General features: G+C 47.4%; 1 long non-coding RNA gene across 1 annotated transcript in view; it reads right to left on the bottom strand.

Annotated features, from left to right (window-relative positions):
- Window positions 1–9,030: 9,030 nt before the first annotated feature.
- LOC140406751 (uncharacterized) overlaps window positions 9,031–16,470 on the bottom strand; it is a 67,429-nt gene continuing 59,989 nt past the window's right edge. The window contains exon 3 of the long non-coding RNA XR_011939276.1: window positions 9,031–9,113. This is a non-coding gene — a long non-coding RNA (uncharacterized lncRNA). The remainder of the gene's footprint in view (window positions 9,114–16,470) is intronic.

Raw genomic sequence — 16,470 nt, 5'->3', positions numbered from 1 at the left:
ATTCCTTTCCAGATGATTATACATCCTATCTCTTATAAACCTTTCCAAGATTTTTCCCACAACAGAGGTAAGGCTTACTGGTCTATAGTTACCTGGGTTGTCTCTACTCCCCTTCTTGAACAAGGGGACAACATTTGCTATTCTCCAGTCTTCTGGCACTATTCCTGTAGACAAAGATGACTTAAAGATCAAAGCCAAAGGCTCAGCAATCTCCTCCCTAGCTTCCCAGAGAATCCTAGGATAAATCCCATCCGGCCCAGGGGACTTATCTATTTTCACACTTTCCAGAATTGCTAACACCTCCTCCTTATGAACCTCAAGCCCTTCTAGTCTAGTAGCTTGAATCTCAGTATTCTCCTCGATAACATTGTCTTTTTCCTGTGTGAATATTGACAAAATATATTCATTTAGCACCTCTCCTATCTCCTCGGACTCCAAGCACAACTTCCCACTACTGTCCTTGATTGATCCTACTCTTACCCTAGTCATTCGTTTATTCCTGACATATCTATAGAAAGCTTTAGGGTTATCCTTGATCCTACCTGTCAAAGACTTCTCATGTCCCCTCCTGGCACTTCTTAGCTCTCTCTTTAGGTCCTTCCTAGCTAACTTGTCACTCTTGAGCGCCCCAACTGAACCTTCATGTCTCATCTTTACATAAGACTCCTTCTTCCTCTTGACAAGTGTTTTGACTGCTTTAGTAAACCATGGTTTCCTTACTCGACCACTTCCTCCCTGCCTGACAGGTACATACTTATCAAGGACACGCAGTAGCTGTTCCTTGAACAAGCTCCACATTTCCATTGTGCCCAACCCCTGCAGTTTTCCTCTCCATCCGATGCATCCTAAGTCTTGCCTCATCGCATCATAATTGCCTTTCCTCCAGATATAACTCTTGACCTGCGGTATATACCTCTCCCTTTCCATCACTAAAGTAAACATAATCAAATTGTGGTCACTATCACCAAAGTGCTCACCTACCTCCAAATCTAACACCTGTCCTGCTTCATTACCCAGTACCAAATCCAATATGGCCTCACCTCTCATTGGCCTATCTACATACTGTGTCAGGAAACCCTCCTGCACACATTGGACAGAAACGGACCCATCTAAAGTACTCGAACTATAGCGTTTCCAGTCAATATTTGGAAAGTTAAAGTCCCCCATAACAACTACCCTGGTGCTTTCGCTCCTATCCAGAATCATCTTTGTAATCCTTTCCTCTACATCTCTGGAACTTTTCGGAGGCCTATAGAAAACCCCTAACAGGGTGACCTCTCCTTTCCTGTTTCTAACCTCAGCCCATACTACCTCAGTAGACGAGTCCTCATCAAACATCCTTTCTGCCACCGTAATACTGTCCTTGACTAACAATGCCACCCCTCCCCCTCTTGTACCACCTTCCCTGAGCTTACTGAAATATCTAAACCCCGGCACCTGCAACAACCATTCCTGTCCCTGCTCTATCCATGTCTCCGAAATGGCCACAACATCGAAGTCCCAGGTACCAACCCATGCTGCAATTTCACCCACCTTATTCCGGATGCTTTTGGCATTGAAGAAGACACACTTTAAACCACCTTCCTGCCTGCCGGTACACTCCTGCAACTTTGAAACCTTAGTCATGACTTCACTACTCTCAACCTCCAGTATACTGGAGCTACAATTCAGGTTCCCAAGCCCCTGCTGAACTAGTTTAAACCCTCCCGAAGAGCATTAGCAAATTTCCCCCCCAGGATATTGGTACCCCTCTGGTCCAGGTGTAGACCATCCCGTTTGTAGAGGTCCCACTGACCCCAGAATGAGCCCCAATTATCCAGAAACCTGAACCCTCCCTCCTGCACCCTCCCTGTAGCCATGTGTTCAACTCCTCTCTCTCCCTATTCCTCGTCTCGCTATCACGTGGCACGGGTAACAACCCAGAGATAATAACTCTGTTTGTCCTAGATCTAAGTTTCCACCCTAGCTCCCTGAATTCCTGCCTTACATCCCTATCCCTTTTCCTACGTATGTCGTTGGTACCTATGTGGACCACAACTTGGGGCTGCTCCCCCTTAAGGATCCCGAAGACTCGATCCGATGCCGGTGTTGGACTGGGGTGAGCACAGTGAGAAGTCTTATAACACCAGGTTAAAGTCCAACAGGTTTGTTTCAAATCACTAGCTTTTGGAGCACAGCTCCTTCCTCAGGTGACTTAGATCAGTAACGCTTTGAATAGTGGACGTAAGTTGCTTTTCCAGTGTGTGCGTGTGTAGCTTTGTTTTATATTAAATGTATTTCTGTGGCTTATATCCTGACAGGACCAGTTGAGTTTCAACTATGTTTAATTCAACTATTTATCTGGTCTTGGAAGCCCTTTTCATTCCTGTTTCCCCGAGTCTTACTAATATCCCTGAACATGTCTGAATACTGACCCTCCATTCCATCCTTTTTGATATCACCTTGGCCACATCATTGCTCACCCATCCAACTCTGGTCAGACTTGGATTTCACATTCGTACAACCAGGTCCCAGCCTCCTATTGATCAGGCGTAGATTGCTTTTCCACAGCTCCTTGCTCCTGGCCTCAGGTCTTAGCAGGTTTTTAGCACAAAGCTAGAAACTGATGGTTTAGGTTTTAATGGTCTAATAATACAGTATCGGACTTGTGCTATAAATGTCTTGAACACAAATTACAAGTTTTCCTTCTTGTTGCTGGATCGGTTAGGCTTCTGCTTAGCTTCTTGTGTTATGGTTTGGGTTCGGATACAGTATAGAGCTACAGCACAAGGGCAAGATGAGGTGCACAGTGATCGATAGGTCAGGTCAGTGGAAGGTGGGCAGATGCGGATGGCCAGAGGCTGGATGGGATAGACATGGTGATGGTGCAAAGGAAGCAGTGCCAAAGAAAAGGAGGATGAGGGTAAGGGGCTCTCACTGTCTGTCCTTGGGGAAAATAGTGGATGAACAAGGATAGAATTGCAGGCAGCAGTGAGTCCTGGGGTCACCGTTTAAAAATAAGGGGTCACAGAGATGAGGAGAATTATTTTCCCTCAGAGGGTCATGAATCTCTGGAACCCTCTTCCTCCAAAGGCAGTGCAAGCAGAGTGTTTGAATATTTTTAAGGCTGAGCTAGAAAGATTCTTGATTAACAAGGGGGGTGAAAGGTTATCGGGAGTAGACAGGACTGTGGGGTTGAGGTTACAATCAGATCAGTCATGATCATAATGAATGGCAGAGTAGGCTCGAGGAACCCAATGGCCTACTGCTGCTCTTAATTCATATGTACATATGAAAGACGGTGGCAGGGTCAGTTGGGGGTGAGGGAAAATACAGAGTTCCATATAGGAGTGTATGCTAATATACATTTTCAATGCTGCCTGAGGTTAATATTTTTGTATTATATTTATATTATTTTATATTTGCAGTATTGTTTAGTCTTGTGTTCAGGTGCCCACACATTGTTGCCATTCTAATTAAACAAGGTAGAGATGCGATTTTGCTTCACACTAACACATACAAGCAAAAAGATCCTTTTTTGCTTCATGGTCTGTGTTGAGTCGCTCATCAATGGGGCAACAGCAGTGGAGCCTTATGCGAGGAAAAGTGGAATTGACCAAATATAGGTTACCTGATTGCTATCGTGTATACCTTGGATGATGTGGATGTTTCAGGGCGGGGGTTGGGAAACGGGGGAGGACGTGATTTGGATTGCATGTAGTGCCTTGTGCCTTCATGGTCCAAGAGCCACCTTGATTTAGCAATGTTGGCCATTTGAACCAGACACCCTTCGAACTGTATCGCAGCAGGATGCTTTCAGGAAGGAGAGGGGGGTGGGAGTGTCACAGGGGGGGCAATGGCTTAGTGGTATTGTCACTGGACTAGTAATCCAGACACCCAAGGTAATGCTCTGGCATCCCAGTCTCCAATCCCATCATGGCAGATGGTGATGTTTTAATTCAATAAAAATCTGGAATTAAAAGTCCAATGATGACCATTCAAACTATTGTTGATTGTTCTAAAAACCCATCTAGAGAAGGAAATCTGCTGTCTGTACTTGGTCTGGCCTACATGTGACAGCAGACCCACAGCAATGTGGGTGACTCTTAATTTAATAAGGACATGGGGAGTCTCCTCCGAGTCAAAATAAGAGCAAAGTTTTATTTACAAACAATACATGTACACTACACCGCTACCAGGTTTTCTTATGGTCGGCACCTTACTGGCCGACCTTATATACTAATAATAATATTCTTTATTATTGTCAGAATTAGGCTTACGTTAACACTGCAATGAAGTTACTGTGAAAATCCCCTCGTCGCCACACTCTGGCGCCTGTTCGGGTACAGGGAGAGAGAATTCAGAATTTCCAATTCACCTAAAAGCACGTCTTTCGGGACCTGTGGGAGGAAACCAGAACACCCGGAGGAAACCCACGCAGATACGGGGAAAAGGAAGGTGCAGACTCCACACAGACAGTGACCCAAGCGAGGAGCTTCTACTGCGTAAGGAGCACGGGGAAGACAAGCATTCCAACGTCATAGGTCCCATGCAGGATATTACACTTAACTGCCCTCTGAAATGGCCTGACATGCCCGCTGCTCAGTTAAGGGCTATTAGGGATGGGGAACAAAAGCTGGCCCAGCCAGCGACTGCCACATCTCATGAATGAATGTTTTAAAAAAAGAAGAGGATGGTGAAGATTAGGGTGACACTTCTTTAACTGCAGATGATTTACAAGGTAGAATTTGCTACCATGTGGCACAGATACATTTTGGGAGAAAGAACTTGGTGGTATTAGAATTGAAGGATAGGTTAATAGGGTTTGTTGAAATGGAGAAGGAGGAGGCTCATGTGGAGAATAAACACCAGCATAGACCAGTTGGGTCAATGGTCCCCTATCGTGCTGTGTACCAGTGGCAGCACGGCGCTGAGGTCCCAGGTTCGATCCCTGCTCTGGGTCACTGTCCGTGTGGCGTTTGCATATTCGTCCCATGTTTGCATGGGTTTCGCTCCCACAACCCAAAGATGTGCAGGGTAGGTGGATTGGCCACGCTAAATTGCCCCTTAATTGGAAGAAATGAATTGGGTACTCTAAATTTATTTTATTTTTTAATTCTATGTACCAGATCCACAACTGTTTTCAGAGAATAGAAATTGAATATATCATAGAATCATAGATTCATAGAATCATAGTTTCGATATCGCAATGAACAAAAAAAAATGACAAGCAAAATATTGTCCTGTTACCTTGATCATACTGTACTATGGCTTAATGCATGTGGGAGAGAATGATTCAAGCAGAATTCTATTAATGGATTGACATCTGCTGTCAGGAATGATTTTCCCGATGGCACATTTTGTGCTGGTTCCTGTTTCTTTTTCCCTTGAGCATGGAGTGCTCTATGTTAATAATGTCATGTTTGCTTCCTCCAATTCTTCAAGTTCATTTCCAACTCCTTTTGTGCTCCCGAATAAACCACGGGAGAAGCTGCCTTCTTCATCCTGAGATTATAAAGCCTTTTCCGATTTATGACTATATTACTTTAATGCTGTCCAAGTGGAGAACATGTGCACTGATACACCAGATGTCTTTTAACTTTGCCCTTTCAAAGTTATAGGTCAGGTGGCTCTAATTAGACCGCATGGGGAGTGCGGTGTTCAGTCCTAGATATTGCAATTCAAGAAGGACACGGACACACCGTAACTTCTTTGGAGTGGCAGTCAGCAGAGGATTGGGTCAGCAGGGATTGGGGGGGGGGGGAGATTAAAAGTATGTTGACTGTCCCAGTGTTTAAAGTAGTTACTCTGACGATTTTCCTTCTAACTCTTTCAGAGTAACTGTGAGGATAAAACTGGCAGAACCATCCAAAGTTTGCGATTTAAATCACTTTGTCGGATGGTTCCCAGCGCAGTGCAATTGTCCAGGAGGAGTTAGCCCTTCTGGACAATTGTTAGGTAAACCCATACCTGGGAACATCCAAGAGGGATCCCCCAATGCATCTTTGGATAATAATCCCCCACAAATGTGATGCTGGGGAACCAGGAGGCTACGGCCCCATGATCTCGGATGGGGTGCCGTGCAGATTGACCAACATGACAACAGGGATAAAAATATTACATTATGAGGACAAGTTGCATAGACTGGGCTTGATTCAAATGATATGTGAAGCCCAGTGCAAGCTGGAGGAGCAGCGTCTCATCTTCCGGTTGGGCACGTTGCAGCCCTCAGTTCTGATGAAGAGTCAAAGGACTCAAAGCGTTAACTCTATTTCTCTTCCAATTGATGCTGGCAGACACACTGGATTTTTCCAACGTCCTCTACTCTTGTTATTTTTAACTTGCTGTCTTTCAGATGGGGAAGTGAGAAAAGTTAGCATTTTTTTAGGGCAGCACGGTGGCTCAGTGGTTAGCATTGCTGCCTCATGATGCCGAGGACCCAGGTTCGATCCCGGCTCTGGGTTGCTGTCCGTGTGGAGTTTGCACATTCTCCCCATGTCTGCGTGGGTCTCACCGCACAACCCAAAGATGTGCAGGGTAGGTGGATTGACCATGCTAAGTTGCCCCTTAATTGGGAAAGAAAGAATTGTGTACTCTAAATTAATTTTAATAATGAGAAAGGTTTGTATTTGTGTACCACCTTTCATGACCACGGGATATACCAAAGTGTGTTACAGTACTTTTGAAGTGTAGCCACTGTTGCAAAGTAGAAAGCACAGCAGCCAATTTATACACAGCAAGATCTCACAAATACCAATGTGATACTGGTCAGATAATCCATTTTATTAGTTGAGGGATGAATATTGGTCAGGACAAAACAGACAACTTCCCTATTCTTCTCTGATATAGTGCAGCAGAATACTTGGTGACCAACTAAGAGGGTAGATGGAGTGTTGGGTTAATTGCTCATTGAAAATACCATACCTTCAACAGTGTCATTTTTCTGGAGCTGGTTAAAATTCCAATCGGAGCCTCATTCGGCACCAAATCAAGTCACGTTAGAATTTGCAGATTGGTGGGAACAGAGTGGTGAACAAAGTCACTCAACTAATAGGAACGCACGAGGAAAGGAACAGGAGTAGGCCATTCAGCCCATCTAGTCACCCATGCTATTTAATTAGATCATGACCGATCATCTACCTCCAAAGCTAATTTTCCACACCATTTGCATATCTCCAGATGTCATTAATCTCCGTAAATCTATTAATTTGTTTTGAACATGCTCAATGATTGTTTTGAACATGCTCAGCCCTCTGCGGTAGAGAATACTAGAGATTCAACACAGAAATTCCTCCTCATCTGAGTCTTAAATGGCTTATCCGTTCTCCTGAGATTATTGGTTTTAGACTCACCAACAAGGGGAAACATCTTATTGCATTCACCCTGTAAGAATTCTTAAAATTTGCGTGAATACGCCCTCCATTCTATTCCCACCAGTTAAAGTAAGCAGTTAAAATAGTCTGAGGAAAATATGAAGTTAAGCACCTTGGTAGAAAGAATAAAGCAGCTGAAAATTGAGAAAAATTACAGAAAACTGCAGCACAGACGGATTTGTGCATAAATCACTGAAGGCTAGCCTGCAAGTTCAGCAGGTATTTGGGAAGGCAAATGGAATGCTGGCCTTTATTTCAGAGGGAATGGTGTATAAAAATAGGGAAATTCTGCTAAAACTCTACAATTCATGAATTAGACAACACCTGAAATACTATGAACACTTTTGGCCCCCTCATCTAAGGAAAGATATACTGGAATTGGAAACAGTCCAGTGAAGGTTCACCAAGTTGATCCCGGGTATGGAGTGTCATGATATTCAGATAAACATATCATGGTGCAAACACACATACACACTGATGGACAGATCAACGGATGAATCAACACACACGCAACATCACAGCCAATCACCAGTGAGAGCACACGCACTATAAAACGGGGAACACCACAGTTCCCGCTGATTCCAGAAGGAGACAGCTCAGGGCACAGAGCTCACAGCGTGCCACTCAGACATACACCATGTGCTGAGTGCCTCTCTAAGATAGTGTTAGGGCTGGGTCCACAGGTTAGCTGGTAAAGTACGAACCACAGTCATAAGTTTACAGATGTTGTTATCAAGAGTAATAAAACAGAGTTGTACCATCTACAACCGTGTTGGTTCAACTGTATAGTGGAACACCCAACACGACATGGAGAATTTTCTTCAGAGAGGTTGGGGACTGTACTCAATGGAGTTTTGAAGAATGAAAGGTGACCTTATTGAGACATATAGGTGTTGTATCTGTAAAACCTCAGATGCTTTCGACCAGTTACCTTACTCAAAAGTTTTACCCAGGGCAGGCATTGTCAAAGTCGGGGGCATGACCCGCTGGTGGGTCGTCGGCGGGTCTCAGGAGGGTCGCGGTGCCATCCGTCACGGCGCTCCCGATCGCGCAAACCCACGCGCAACAGCTGCAGCAGCCGGCTTTTAATAATGCTGGCTGTGAGCAACCTTCAAAATGGCCACGAACATATTTTAAAAATGCGGCTGCACTGCGCATGTGTGCCCGCTCATCGGGGCACAGCATGCATGCCCGCTCATCGGGGCACAGCATGCGTGCCCGCTCATCGGCGTGCAGCATACGTGCCCACTCACCGGTGCGCAGCATGCGCAGTGCGGCCGCATTTTTTTATATGGTTGCAGCCTTTTTTTTCAAGTTTGGAGGAGTTTTTATTTGATAAAATTTTACAGGAACAAAATGCAGTAAAAATGGGTCCCCGGAAACAAAAGTACTGACCTAAGGTGTCTTGATTTACGAGGAGAACAAACCACAAACAAAAGTTCACAATTCAACAATATTTATTAACACAATTAACTCTCATGTTACCCACAAAATACCAAAGGTAACCAAGATCAGTGTCTACTACTCGTAAAGATGGCTTGTCAGGTTGTGGATCTAATTGCTGGAATTCCTCTGGCCTGTCTTCATGAAGGTGGTTCTCGCTAACAGTCTCTTCCTTCCTTCCTTCTGTCTGGTCTTCACTTTTCCGGTCTGGTCAAGGTCACCTCACACGCCAAATCTTCGCTGCTGATGTGCCTTGGGTGCCTGATTTAATCCCTCTGCCTTCGCACCCTTTTGCCATTTCTGTGGTGATGTACATCACTGTAAGTACACAAAGGGTTAATGTACATACACTACACCTAGCTAGACACTAGAGGGAACACCAGAGACATGACACACAGACAGGCAACCAATAGGTCAGTAAGATAGGACACCACCAATGGGCATTCACGATACACACACAGGTGACACTACCACAGGGGGGCATTACACCAACCCATATATAAGGACACTGCACACATGATCTTCCTCTTTCCAGTGGAGACTCTCAGTGAGTACAGACACAGGGTTGTTTGAACATTACTCCCACCACGTGGATTGTAGCAGACTGGTTCATCGGTCTGAGTAGCTATAGCAGGATTAACAGTAGCGTCGAATCCAAGTAGGAGAATTGTTAATAGTTCAATAAACGTATTGAAGCTATCTCCAAGTCTGAACCTTCCTTGTCAGAGTGCACATCAAGGAAGCAGCTTATGCTACGACAAGAGCATAACAAAACATGATTCTAGGAGTGAACTGTTTCAATCCATATAGTTAAAAACTCAACAAACAGTGACAACCAGCAACAACAGCCAGGCAAGATGATGTTCGGGATTCCGGTTCCACAACCGTTCAGGTACCAAGGCAATCTCAGTGAAAATTGGTGTTGGTTCAGGCAGAGATTCGAGATCGACCTGGTAGCGTGCGACCTAGAGGGCGTGGCGGATGCAGAAAAAAATAAAGCTTCTACTTACCATCGTGGGTCCAGAAGCAGATGAAATCTTCCAGACCTTCTAATACTCAAAGGGGCAAAACAAGAGCGACTTCCAGGCAGTCCTGGACAAATTCCAAGAATTCTGCGAGGAACATACAAGAAGAAAAGGTGAGAAGCCGCGCATGCGCACTTGCGAAAAAGGCCCCAAGTAAAGGAACAGCGATATGCGCATGTGCAACCACTTCCTACGCACTGCGTCACAAGCGTTGTGACGTCAGAGGCCCCGGACCACACCCACTTAAAGGGGAAATGTCCCAAAGCACAAAAAAAAACAATTAAAGCCTCAAAACCAGATTCTTTCACATGGAACGACAGCACAATGCCTGAAATTCGACCAGTAGCTGAAAGTAACCTCCGCAGAACCCTGCAACAAGCAGTTAGCACCGCCCAAAGAGATGATACAGTTCTTGAAGACTATGACTCAGACCATGAATTCTTCTTTGGACATCGCGAGCCCAATGCCAGCTCCGACACAAAACGTGATGATATGGTCTTGGAAGACAACAACTCAGACGAAGCTTGCACCTTGGGAGGCTACCCCAGTACCAAATCCGAACCACAACTAGACGTGTTGCACATTGACGACCCCGACATGAGTTCTTCGGATTTGAGGATCTTCTGCCCAGCAGATATGACACCCCGACTCGTGAGTGCAGGATTATGCGGCGGCCTGACACCAAGAGACAGAGAGCGAAACAAGCCCACAGAGAGCGGCCTGCTGTCACACAGAGAGTGGTCCATGCACCACGAAGGGTCCCCGACTCCACACAGAAAGTGGTCCACGCACCATAAAGGGTCCCAGCCTCCACACAGAAAGCGATGAAAGACTCCACAGCGAGCTCGTGGACAGACTCCACGATCGAAGCAATGCAAAACTCCAAAGAGCAATCCTTGCATGAACAAGACCATGAGGGTCTAGCAACCTCCTCTGAGCAACCAGCAGCAGACGATGCAAGTCTGCCACGTTCAAGTGAAGAACAGAAAGACTATGACAGTCTGCCATTCTCAAGGGTACAGCAAGCAGACTATGACAGTCTACCACGCTCCAGTGAACAAGAGGAAGACTATGACAGTCTATCACGCTCCAATGAACAAGAAAGAAGACTCTGACAGTCTACCACACTCAAGTGAACAACATGAAGACACTGAGACTCTACCCACTGTATGTGAGACAAGTGACGACGGCATCCCACTTCCCATACCAGATGTGCAACATGACAGACCTCAGCTAGAATGTACAGAGGCACTCGACAATCACAGTGAGACTACTGGTGACTTTGGTGACACCACGTTAATTCATACCTCATTCGCCCGAGCCTCTCCACAAGCAAATGCATTCCTGAATGTTTTGCCTCCGGACGTGAAGCATCAAGAAACCTCAGAAGATGCAAGTAAACCTGAAATGACTCCAGACGGGGAGCATCGACAAGCCAAATCTGATTCAAGTAAGCCGGACATGACTCCAGATGGGGAGCACCGCAAACTCAATGACGGCACGCTCAAGGAGACAGCAGATGCCACAACGGACGCTGACACGAGTAACTGTGTGAAGGACTCGTATTATCCACAGAGTGTGGTCCTTGAGCACAGCAAACACGACAACAAAACCAACCAACACAACAACATCAAAGACAATAGCAAGAAGCGTACCAAAGGCAACAGCTTCGACAACAAGCACGACAAAAACAACAACAATGGAACTACGACTGGTACGACATGGTACAACTCTGCAAATGAGGGACACTGTTACTGCTCAGCTCAGTACAATGACATACCATGGCGGGACGATCCATCTTACCAATTCACGTTTGCTGCACTACCAACAAGCAAGCTGGCTTTCAAGACAGGGGCCATCAAGAATTACCACCACATGCATCGAAAGAAAAAAAGAGTCCAAATCAGACAACAAAGTGATTTGACCACTTGGTTCCTTCAGCACAGGGACACTGATGGTGTTTACAATGCAATGCCACCATCAACATCACCAACTCACCAACCAAACAAGAAAGCCACTCGACCATAATAATTAATGAACTTTGGACTCATGCATATGATTTGGACTTATTGTTTAATGATCACTGTTATCATAACTTGTACAGAGTATCACCCATCTACCTAGCTTGTTCAATATTCTTTAACGCTGTACAGAAAATATGTAACACGAAAAAAGGGGGATGTGGTGATATACATCACTGTAAGTACACAAAGGGTTAATGTACATACACTACACCTAGCTAGACACTAAAGGGAACACCAGAGACATGACACACAGACAGGTAACCAATAGGTCAGTAAGATAGGACACCACCAATGGGCATTCACGATACACACAGAGGTGACACTACCACAGGGGGGCATTACACCAACCCATATATAAGGACACTGCACACATGATCATCCTCTTTCCAGTGGAGACTCTCAGTGAGTACAGACACAGGGTTGATTGAACATCACCCCCACCACGTGAATTGTAGCAGACTGGTTAGTCAGTCTGAGTAGCTATAGCAGGATTAACAGTAGCGTCGAATCCAAGTAGGAGAATTGTTAATAGTTTAATAAACGTGCTGAAGCTATCTCCAAGTCTGAACCTTCCTTTGTCAGAGTGCACATCAAGGAAGCAGCTTATGCCACGACAAGAGCATAACAAAACAATTTTTCTCCTGGCTTTCTGCCAATAATGCCTCAGAGGGAGTCTCAGCACCCAATGATCCAGTTGATGACCATTTGACAGGATACCTGAGCCGTCCCAGGTGTTTCATTTCTGGTGCTATGGGCTGCACATAACCTGTTCCCATATAAGGTAACAGCACGAACTCTGGGTGACAATAGACCTGTGCATATCAACATGGTGCAATGATCTCCTGATGGGTGATTGGCGGGGCAGGTCCAGACATGTTTTGGCAGCTTGTTTGTTGATTATGTATTTGACTTTGGTCAAGTCTCAATTTCAAGAGCCTGCCTGAGGTTTGACTGCAGAACGATTTTAAAATGCTGTGGTAAACCACTGTTACACCTTTATTAGGTGATGTAAGGTAGGACCTGTACTACAGGTTTGCCGGTAGTCCCTGCCTGCTGGCTCCTCCCAGTAGGCGGCGTATAAATATGCGTGCCCTCCATTCAGCAGCCATTTCGCCAGCTGCTGTGGGAGGCCACACATCTTAGAGCAATAAAGCCTCAGTTGTATCCAACTCTAGTCTTTGTTCAATTGATTGCTCTAAAATTTTCTGACAGATGGACCTCCGTATCAAACCAGATCGCCTGCAGCTAGATCCGCAATCAAGCAACGCCAACAAGGACTTTAATCACTGGCTAGCTTGCTTCGAGGCGTACATCAACTCAGCGCCACCCCTGTTCTGGAGGCTCAGAAGATACAGACCCTGTACTCAAGGTTAAGCTCCAACGTGTTTCCGCTGATCCAGAACGCCCCGAACTACGCCGACGCCATGGCGCTTCTCAAAGAAAACTACGCACAGAAAACGAACACGCTCTTCGCCAGGCTCATACTCGCCACTCGCTCTCAACTCCCTGGTGAGTCCATGGAAGACTTTTGGCGGGCCTTAATCCCACTCGTCCAGGACTGTGACTGTCAGGCCATTACGGCCACTGAACATTCGAACTTCCTTATGAGGGACATGTTCGTAACGGGGATGGGGTCAGACCTCAAACGCCAAAGACTGTTAGAAGGGGCCACGCTCGATCTAGCTGAGACAAACAAGCTAGCGCTCTCTATGACGGTCGCCTCGCGCAACAGTCAGGCCCACACACCCCCAACCCCCAGCTGCGTGGCCCACCCCTCCTAAGCATCATGGACCCCACAGACAGCCACCCCAGCGTGGGCCTTACCCAGCCAGTACGCCTGCGCCACACACCAGCCCGCACACCCTGGGGGCCCCCGATGTTACTTCTGCGGACAGCAGAAACACCCTCGCCAACGTTGCCCAGCCCGCGCGGCCCTTTGCAAGGCTTGCGGCAAAAAGGGGCACTTCGCCGCGGTGTTCCAAGCCCGCGCAGTCGCCGCTATCGCCCCCACCCCCCTAGCCTACACACAATGGGCGCCGCCATCTTTATCTCCCCGGACCACCCGCAGCCAGTGGGCGCCACCATCTTCTCCCCCTCAGTCCACGTGCGGCCCATGGGCGCCGCCATCTTCTCCAACCTCCACAACGTGCGGCCCATGGGCGCCGCCATTTTGTCCCCCGCAGGATCTTCAGTCGCCGCCATCTTGTCTCCCCCATGGGGCATTGACACCGACAGCATTCCAGGACCTGAGCCCCCCAGGCTCCCCATCATCTGACGCCAGCGACGACCGACCACGACTCGCCTCAGTGACGATCGGCCAGTCTTGTCCGTACAACCTGGCCACCGCATCGACCAGCATGAAAATCAACGGCCAGGTGACCTCTTGCCTGCTGGACTCCGGGAGCACCGAAAACTTCATATACCCGGATACGGTAAGGTGCTGCTCCCTCGCAGTACACCCGCCAAACAAAGAATCTCCCTGGCCTCCAGATCCCATTCCGCCACGATCTGGGGCTACTGTACGGTCACACTCATGGTCCAGGGCGTAGAATTCAGCGGCTTCCACCTCTACGTCCTCCCTAACCTCTGCGCTGCTCTACTGCTAGGCCTGGACTCCCGTGCAATCTTCAGAGCCTAACCCTCAAATTCGGCAGGCCCCTACTGATGAGTTGGTTGTCCTGGTTCACATACAGGTCATCAACACTTGAAGGAGTGCTACACTATTTTATTAAAAGGTTAACTATTTAAACATACTTGAACTGTGGGTAAATATGATACCAGGTTTAACTAAAGACCTTTGCCTTGTCCTAACCAGTTGATGCAATCAGCACATGGTGAATGTCTGTGTTGCAGGCTGTGAGCTCTGTGCTCCTAGCTAGCTGCTACTCGAATGAGCGGGAACTCTGATGTCCCCTGTCTTTATAGTGCGTGTGCTCTCACTGGTAATTGGCTGTGGTGTTGTGTATGTTGATTGGTCCCACTGTGGGTCCATCAGTGTGTGTCTGCACCATGATATACTGGCGTATATTATGACATCCCCCCTTTTATATAAACAAATGTGCCTGCATGACAATAAATAGTGTGTGGTGAATGTTCCTGACTAGGTGTGTGCGAAATATTTACAGGACTATGTACATAAAACTAAGCTATTTACATGGGAAGGCGCCTGGTGCAGAAAAAACAGTGTGTCACACAAATAACGAGATGAACACTATATACAAACTACTTGAACGATTAAACGGAAGAACAGAACAGACCAGAGAGTCCATTAGTGCAAATTTCACAAATTAAGTCTCTGAGGTGGGCGACGAATTCTGGTTGACCGCCTCAAGGGTGGGTCAGGAGCCACCAGCTGAGGAGCGGGCTGGACTGCGTCAGAGTGAGGAGGATGCAGAGTTACCGGAATCTCTGCATAGTCCAGGTCAGGGACAACAGGAGGGCGTGGCACTGGCGGAGGATCACGTAGCGAGCGCGGAACGGGACGAAGGGCATGGTGATTACGGCGCAGAATGGAACCATCCGGTAGACAAACCAGGAACGAGCGGGGAGCCACCTGCCGAAGAACCACAGCAGTTGCAGACCAGCCACCATTCGGAAGATGGATGCAAACGTCATCTGGAGCCAGAGCAGGGAGATCAGCTGCACGGGCGTCATGAGCCGCCTTGTGCTGTGCACGAGACAGCTGCATCCGGCGAAGGACCGGAACGTGGTCGAAGTCTGGGACGTGAATGGACGGCACCATCGTCCTCAGGGTGCGACCCATGAGCAGCTGGCAACAGGCCAGTGAACAGTGGGGCCGAGCGATAGGCCAGCAGGGCGAGGTAGAAGTCGGATCCTGCATCAGCAGCCTTGCAGAGGAGCCGGTTGACGATGTGGACGCCCTTCTCCGCTTTGCCATTGGATTGGGGGTACAGGGGACTGGATGTCACATGCACAAAGCTGTACCTCCTGGCAAAGTTGGACCATTCCTGGCTTGCGAAGCAGGGCCCATTGTCCGACATCACAGTGAGCGGGATGCCGTGATGAGCAAAGGTGTCCTTACAGGCACGGATGACTGCAGACGAGGTGATGTCGTGCAAACGTACCACCTCCGGGTAGTTTGAAAAATAGTCTACAATCAGAACATAGTCCCTGCCCAGCGCGTGGAACAGGTCGATGCCAACCTTGGACCAAGGGCATGTGACCAACTCATGGGGCTGTAGGGTTTCCTGTGGTTGGGCCGGCTGGAAGCGCTGACAGGTGGGGCAGTTGAGCACTGTGTCGGCGATGTCATCATTGATGCCGGGCCAATACACTGCCTCTCGGGCCCGTCGGCAGCACTTCTCCACGCCAAGATGGCCCTCGTGTAGCTGTTCCAAGACAAGCTGGCGCATGCTGTGCGGGATAACAATGCGGTCCAGCTTCAGGAGGAACACTTCTGATGCAGAGATGATCCCAATGGCATCCTGTTGTAACAATATCTTCCAAAGGGGGTGTTAAAAGTGCAAAGTTTCCTGCTGGATTTATCGAGCTGGATTTGCCAGAATCCTTTTGAGGCGTTGAGTTTGGTAAAGAGCTTGGCGCGAGCCATCTCACATGTGAGCTCTTCGCGCTTGGGAATTGGATAGTGCTCTCTCATAATATTGC

Source organism: Scyliorhinus torazame, unplaced genomic scaffold (genome assembly GCF_047496885.1).
Source record: "Scyliorhinus torazame isolate Kashiwa2021f unplaced genomic scaffold, sScyTor2.1 scaffold_838, whole genome shotgun sequence".
Taxonomy (NCBI): domain Eukaryota; kingdom Metazoa; phylum Chordata; class Chondrichthyes; order Carcharhiniformes; family Scyliorhinidae; genus Scyliorhinus; species Scyliorhinus torazame.
Note: the sequence above shows the minus strand (reverse complement) of the source record. Positions and strands in the feature narration are given on the sequence as shown.